This window comes from Geotrypetes seraphini, chromosome 1, assembly GCF_902459505.1.
Source record: "Geotrypetes seraphini chromosome 1, aGeoSer1.1, whole genome shotgun sequence".
In the NCBI taxonomy this organism is placed as follows: domain Eukaryota; kingdom Metazoa; phylum Chordata; class Amphibia; order Gymnophiona; family Dermophiidae; genus Geotrypetes; species Geotrypetes seraphini.
In genome coordinates this window covers 44,947,628-44,954,911 of record NC_047084.1, presented here as the reverse complement: position 1 = coordinate 44,954,911, position 7,284 = coordinate 44,947,628, and the positions used below count along the sequence as shown (strand labels likewise).

General features: G+C 46.5%; 1 protein-coding gene across 1 annotated transcript in view; it reads left to right on the top strand.

Moving 5' to 3' along the window:
• The first annotated feature begins 497 nt into the window (after positions 1–497).
• The window catches only part of LOC117352634, a 43,399-nt gene continuing 36,612 nt past the window's right edge, over positions 498–7,284 (top strand). Inside the window, exon 1 of the mRNA XM_033929208.1 lies at positions 498–1,398. The gene's annotated coding sequence lies outside the window, so the exon portion shown is untranslated. The remainder of the gene's footprint in view (positions 1,399–7,284) is intronic.

Sequence of the window (7,284 nt, the reverse complement as noted above, 5' to 3'; positions counted from 1 at the left end):
GAGAATGTGAGAGACATTGGTGTAAGGGAGTAAGAGAGGAGAGAAGCTGGACACATGGAGATATTGTCACAATCCTATCCCTAAAGTGCATCTTGCACCAGGGCAGGAGCTAATTAAACCTGTCCCAGGGATTCAGAGGGCCAACCATGGGGATAGGATTGTGACCAAGCCTAAGGAAAAACCTAGCTTGCCCTTTAATTCAGTCGGGGCTGAGCTCCAGGGAGGAGAGGAGGAGGTTGAGAACAGCTTACAACAGCCCCAGAGAGATCTCCCTCCCCCTGGCTTCTCCCAGCTGAAGGGAATGATTAGGCTCCCAAAGACAGCTAGGGGAAATCGGCAGAAAGCTCCACCCCCTCAAAGGGCAGGTCAGATTCCCCTGTGTACTTTAGAGACTGCTCTGAGAAGGAGGAAGGCAGTCTATCCGGGGCCAGCCCTGGAAAGGGTCTCTCCTGTTGAAGGTGTTCCTGAGTCTCAAATGCAGGAGCCTGACACTGACCCTTTGGCCAACCAGTTACCCAGTGAGGAAGCTATGGAGTTTGGAGAAACTTTCAGTCTGCCTGAAGATGTGCAAATGGAAATCAGCTAAGTGGCAGGGCTGGGAGTTGTAAAGTTTATAATCCTCCTGGGTTTGAGTTTGCACTGTGTGGGAAAAGGGTGTTTGATTCCTGTATGCCCTTGAGGGACTTGTGCTGGCTGTACCTGTCCTGCTTGGGAGAAGCAGGAAGAAGAAAAAAAAAAACGTTTTTCCTTTTTGTGTTTGCAAGTGTAATGGTCTCAGCTACAGTTAAGCCTGGCTGGGGCTGTCAAATGGTGAAAGTCTTGAGGGAAGGCAGAAGGGGAGAATCCACTGTACATCAGGTTGGGTTAGTGGGGCCATTAGTGGCAAGTCTGAAAATCAGATTAGTTAATTAGTGGATTCGCTGTCTTCCTTCCCCTCCCCCAGCAGCTCCTGTTGATCTGGCTGGGAAACAAGCCAGAACAAGTTTAAGGCTTGTGCATTGGTTCTTTTGAGCACCGCTGTGCTTATGGACTTTGTGTGCCACAAAAGAGAACTGGTGAATGTTTTTTCTTTTCGATTGAAGATTTGTTTTGGTGATTACTTACCTGACTAAAGGTCCAGGTTGGCCTCTTTTGTTTTGGGCTACCCTAGCCTGAGTTTTCTGACATAAAGGATTGTGTTATAAGACTGTGAGTGTGTCACTCTATTGGAGAATGCACCTTAATCATACCACCTAATAAAGGGGAAATTTAAGGATTAAGGAAGTGACTTTTCTTTTTGTTTTTTTTTTGATTTGCTGACAAGACAGTGCATATTATCCAGCAGGACCTCCCTCCGGCTAGGGAGGCACGTCGGAGCAGCGCATATGTGAGCGTGGCCGGACTAGCGTGAAACCACAGGTACCGGCTCCGCTACAATATACGAAAAGAGGGAAGTTGGTGGGCATGAATGGGAGCATAAGAACAGGGACAAAAAGGGGAATGCTGCATCTGCATGGGGGTGGTATATGGAAACAGAGGGTTAATGGTAGACATGGAGGGTATATGGACACAGAAGATGGCTAGACATGGGGAGAATAAGAACGTAAAAGGAAGATGCTGGACAGGCAGGGCATAGGGATATAGAAGAGTGATACTATACACAGGAGGAGGGGATCATAGAATGGTGAGATGATGAAGGCAAGGAGATGGGCACAGAGGAAATACTAGAAAGGGAAGTATTGGAGAAAGAGAAGGGAAAAAACATACACAGAGATGGAAGATGAATGGTGAGCATGGAGAAAGAAAAAATGTCAAATGGTTAGGAGACCCTGGTAAGTGAGTTAAGAGTAGACAGATGGAAACAGAAACCAGAGCCGTGAGACCAATATGATGTGAAAAATAAGATGACCAGACAACAAAAGTTAGAAAAAAAATTATTTTGTATTTTATGATTAGAATATATTAGATTTGAAATATGTATTCTGCTAGAGCTGGTGTTAGGCATAACTGGGGACTGTAAGTCCTGGCTGTGCTGCTTTAGCTTCCAGCTGGCTTAGGGCTCTCTCTGACCAGGGGTAATTGCCCTAGTTGCATTCCCCTAACACTATTCCAGGAGCTCTAAGCATGCATGGAGGAAGTCACACTTATAATAATAATAATAATAATAACTTTATTCTTATATACCGCCAACAATCTTGCGACTTCTAGGCGGTTAACAATAAAGGGAAACTGTAAATACAATAAATAGAAGCTGTACATACAACGAATTAAGGAGTATTGCTGTGTACATTTGATAGTATCAACATTAATAGTAGTAACAACAGTTTGTGGGCTGCAAGGCCAAGAAGTGCCATGCTGCTTACAGAGAAGTAGAAATATTCCATGAATTGAATGGAGTGATCGTAGTTGGTGATTAGGGGTTAGGGTTAGCAGTTTACAAGATCAGGTTTGTGATGGTGTTACAAGGGTTGCTGTCCTGGTTCGTTATCTAGATATTTTAAGAACAGGTAGGTTTTTAGGTGTTTCCTAAATTCTCCATAGTTGTTTGTGTGTGCAATTAGTTTTTCTAATTCTTTACCCCATGTGGCTGCTTGGTACGATAGCAGTTGTTGATGGTATTTCTTATATTTGCACCCTCTGGCCGGAGGGGAGACAAATTTCAGGTGTGTTTTTCTTTCATGTCTGTTGGTTGGGAATGAGAAGAGGTCTGTAATGTATTTGGGGGCTAGTCCATTTAATACCTTGAAGCAGAGACATCCTAGCTTGAACTTGTTGCGTGCCCCCATCGGCAGCCAGTGTAGGAGTTTGTAGGAAGGGGTTATGTGGTCGGACTTCTTCAGCCCGAAAATCATCCTGACTGCTGTATTTTGTATCAGTTGTAGTCTATGCATTTGCTTCTGGGTGATTGTCAGATGGGTGATGTTGCAGTAATCCAGATGGCTTAGTATTAGGGATTGTACTAGAATTCTGAAAGCTGAAGTGTGGAAGTACGCCTTGATGGACCTAAGTTTCCAGAGAGTGAAAAACTCTCTTTTGATTAGGGAGTCTATATGGTCTTTCATGGTTAGACCTTGGTCTAGTACTACTCCTAGGATCTTCATCGTTGGTTGAATGGGGTAGTTGAGATTGTTTATGTGTAGTGATTTTGTCGTTTTATGTGCGTGTGGCGAGGCTATAAAGAGTTTAGTTTTATCCGGATTGAGCTTCAATTTGAACTCTGAGGTCCATTGTTCCATCGTGTTTAGCGCTGGAACACTTCTCCGTTCATACTCTGAGACCCTTGGATGCGGCCCGGAGGTCAGGGATTAAAAGAAGAGACTTGCTGGGAATGCGGCTATTGGCAGAATGGGGTGGGGTTACAGGCAGAACAGGGCGGGACTAGAGGCAAAACGGGGGCGGAACAAGGTGTGGCTGGGGATGGAATGAGAAGTGGCCATGTGTCAGGGATATTTGGACTCAAAATCTGGTAACCCTACCCCTGCACTTCCAGTGAACCCTGTGTGCAGTGTCTTATCAGGAAAAAAAAATATCAGAATGAAAGAAAGTAGAAAAAGAAGTGGGAGGGAGGAAGAGACCTTAATCCAGAAACTGGTAGCTTTAGGTAATTATTGATTGTAGCTATGAAAGAATATCAGCTTGATAAAGACAAAGAAAGATTTATAAGAAAAGGATTTATAAGAAAAGGGAAGGATAAACATGCTTGTTTTATTATACCATTCTTCAAGTCTAATCTTGTGATCTCTCTCTTCTAAGATTCAGTTCCCCTGAGGCCCTGATAACAAACACACATCCTGCATTCCCCATTACCGTATTTTCACGTAGATAACGCGCACCCGTGTAAAACGCGCACACGGGTATAGCACGCGAAAAACACAAATTTATGTACAGAAATTTTTATATACCGCGAACACCCGTATACCGCGCATGCTGCCCGACTCTCTTTTTGCCCGCCCCGACTCTCCTCTGGCCACCCTGACTCTCCTTTCGCCCGCACCGACTCTCCTCTCCCCCTTGAAGTCCTGTCCCCACCCTGAAAGCCTGATGCCCACCCCCTCGATGTCCGATTCACCCCCCCCCCCCCGCAGGACCGCTCGCACCCCCACCCCGAAGGACCGCTCGCACACACCCGCACCCCCACCCCGAAGGACCGCTCGCACGCACTCCCAACCGCACCCGCACCCCCATCCTGAAGGACTGCTTGCACCCCTACAGCCTCCTGACCTCCCCCCATCATGTAGAAGCTCCTACCGATGTCCTGCTGCTTCCTCTTGGCGGTCCCGACTCCCCGACACGATCGGGGCAAGAGGGAGCTCAAGCCCTCTTGCCCCCCCGACTCCCCGACACGATCGGGGCAAAAGGGAGCCCAAGCCCTCTTGCCCCGCCAACTCCCATGTGCCTCAGGCCCCGCCCCCAGGTGGGACCTAAGGCTCCCGGGCCTAGTCTGATTGGCCCAGGCGCCTTAGGCCCCACCAGTAGGCGGAGCTTTGGGACGGATGGGCCAATCCGGCCTCATTCCATCGTTGGCTGCCTGCCGGACAGGCGAGTTTGACTCCTGTCTGTCCGGCCAACTACACAAAGGTACGGGGAAGGGGGGTGGGGGTGTCATGGGGGTCGGCCAGGGGGGTTGCGGGTCGGCTGGGGGGGCGGTCAGAGGTTCTTGGGGGGGCGGTCGTTGGGGGGAGAGGGGTTTGCGTCGAGGGCAGGAGGGCCATAGGATCCCTCCTGCCCGTAATGTAGTGCGGGGTGGGGGTAGGGGGTCGCCGTGGCCAGGAGGGTTTGGGCTCCCTCCTGGCCCGAACAACTAAGGGGGGGGTCGTCAGGGCCAGGAGGACTTGGGCTCCCTCCTGGCCCGATATTATCGGGGAGTTGGGGAGTCGGCGGGGCAAGAGGGCTTGGGCTCCCTTTTGCCACGATCGTGTCGGGGAGTCGGGGAGGCAAGAGTGCTTGAGCTTCCTCTTGCCCCGATCGTGTCGGGGGTGCCGCGGTTGGCTGGGGCAAGAGGGCTTGAGCTCCCTCTTGCCCCGATCGTGTCGGGTGTTGGGACCGCCAAGAGGAAGCAGCAGTATACCGGTAGGAGCTTCTACTTGATGGGGGGGGGTCGGGAGGCTGTGGGGGTGCGAGCAGTCCTTCAGGGTGGGGGTGCGGGTGCGGGTGGGAGTGCGTGCGAGCGGTCCTTCGGGGTAGAGGTGCGGGTGCGTGCGAGCGGTCCTTCGGGGTGGGGGTGCGAGCGGTCCTGCGGGGGGGGGGGTGAATCGGACGTCAGGGGGGGGAAACTATGTAAAAAAAATTTTGTACAACGCGCTCATGCGTATAACATGCAAGGGTATGCGTGGTACGTAAAAAACACGTATAACGCATGCGTTATATGCGAGAAAATACGGTAATTAGGCTATCTGCAGTTATACTGGTTTTCAGCGTGCAAGAGAGTTTTTCCATTGAGGGATTACAATGACAAAGAAATCATATGTCAGAAATATATCTTTAAAAAATTAAGACGTCAGCCACTGTAAAAACCATGTATTCACACTAACCAGTCATTTCAATCAGACTGAACTAGTTAGTGCTGCTGAAAATAACTAGTTATCAACAAACACAAAATTGTCTATTTTGGGGATGTTCTGGGGTGGAGTCAACACTTGGCTACTTAAGTGCTGATATTCAGAACTTAACCCGTCAGTTTAACCACATAAGTCAGTCCTATCTTTATGCAGTAACCCATAGTTGGTTAAATACTGAATATATGGCTTAGCATTGGATTTCCGGGTTTAACACTAGTGATGGCTGAATATTGGGTCCAAAATGTTTGATTACAGAAAATTTTAACATGTTGATCATATTAGTTAACATGAATAATCCACAGCCCTATGAAAAGCATATTTGGATATCATACCTATAAATACTAAAGGACAAATAGGCTATTTGAAAATTGCTTGTTCTTCCTGCAGGTAATCTCTGATGATTCTTTGCGTGGCTGTTAAAAAATGTTATTTTACTTTGACTACATTTGCTCTTTGCTGCCTTCAGAAGTTGCTGCCCTAGGCGACCACCTAGTTTGCCTAATGGTTGGGCCAGCCCTGGAGCTAACAAAAATAATATACTTTCTTTGGAATAAATTATTGCATAGTAAAAGTAGATGATGGCAGATAAAAACCTCACATATGGCATCACATATGGGTGTTATTTCTCCTACACTTGCTTGGAGAGTTCTGCCTACCAAAGATGCCCATGCTTTAAACATTATCAGATTAATGCTTCCTCTCAGGATACCTCCCTCCAGTGATTTCTTATTTTCTGTTCAGCCTATGTCATTGCCTTCAGATAAAGCCAGTTTCAGACAGGGAGCTTCTGAGAGAGAAAACTTTGGTTTTGAAAAATGTCCACAAAGGTGAGTGGAAGGGATGGAGATAGCCTGACAAAGGGAAGAGATGCCTGGTCCAAGGGCCCCCCTGGAGCTGTGGGGCCCAGGACAGCTGCCCTCCTCTAATGTTGGCACTGTCTGAGTTGAAGGAAGCATGATAAGCATTCAATACAGAAATCTTGGTGAGATCAGCTGTGCATTTGGTTAGGAAAGCTATGACACCATATAAGATTTTCTCTGTACTAGGTCCTCAGTTATGGAATGATCTGCCAATTATGATTAGAAAGGAAACTTATTTGATGTGTTTCCAGAAGAGGAGATTAAAAACTGATCTGTTCAGGTTCATATGTCTGGAAGTTTGATGTATGAGTTTTTGAAGACAACAATGTAATTGTAGTAACTTTGTTTTAAAGTTAAAATAAATGCACATTAATTCATTTTGATTGTATTCATCTATTTGGTTTGTTTATTTCTATTTGTTTATGATATTTTATTGCGTTTGTTGACTGTAACCCACTTAGATACAGCAAAATAGACTGGATATAAATAATAATAATAATTTATTTATTGTATACCGCCCCGCCAGTAGTTCTAGGCGGTTCACAACAGTGATATTAAAAAACATTTCAATTAATAAATACAATCACATACACACTACTATGAGCACATTAATATATCATGGTTAAAATACAATTTCAGACATACAGCTGTTAATACCTAAGTTAAATACAACCTAATTAGAGGGAAAGGTTACAAGCACAACTTAATAAAAATATATTTGTCAGAGGTCACGTGATGTCATGAACGAGTAAAGACGTCTCCTCGTTCGCTCCGGGGCTACCCTGCCTATTTTTGCTCATTCAAGACCATTTCCCTACCTTTAACGAGAGCGTGATCTACCGTGAGATACCCTAACTTTATTGAAAGATATTTAACTAGGTCACAAG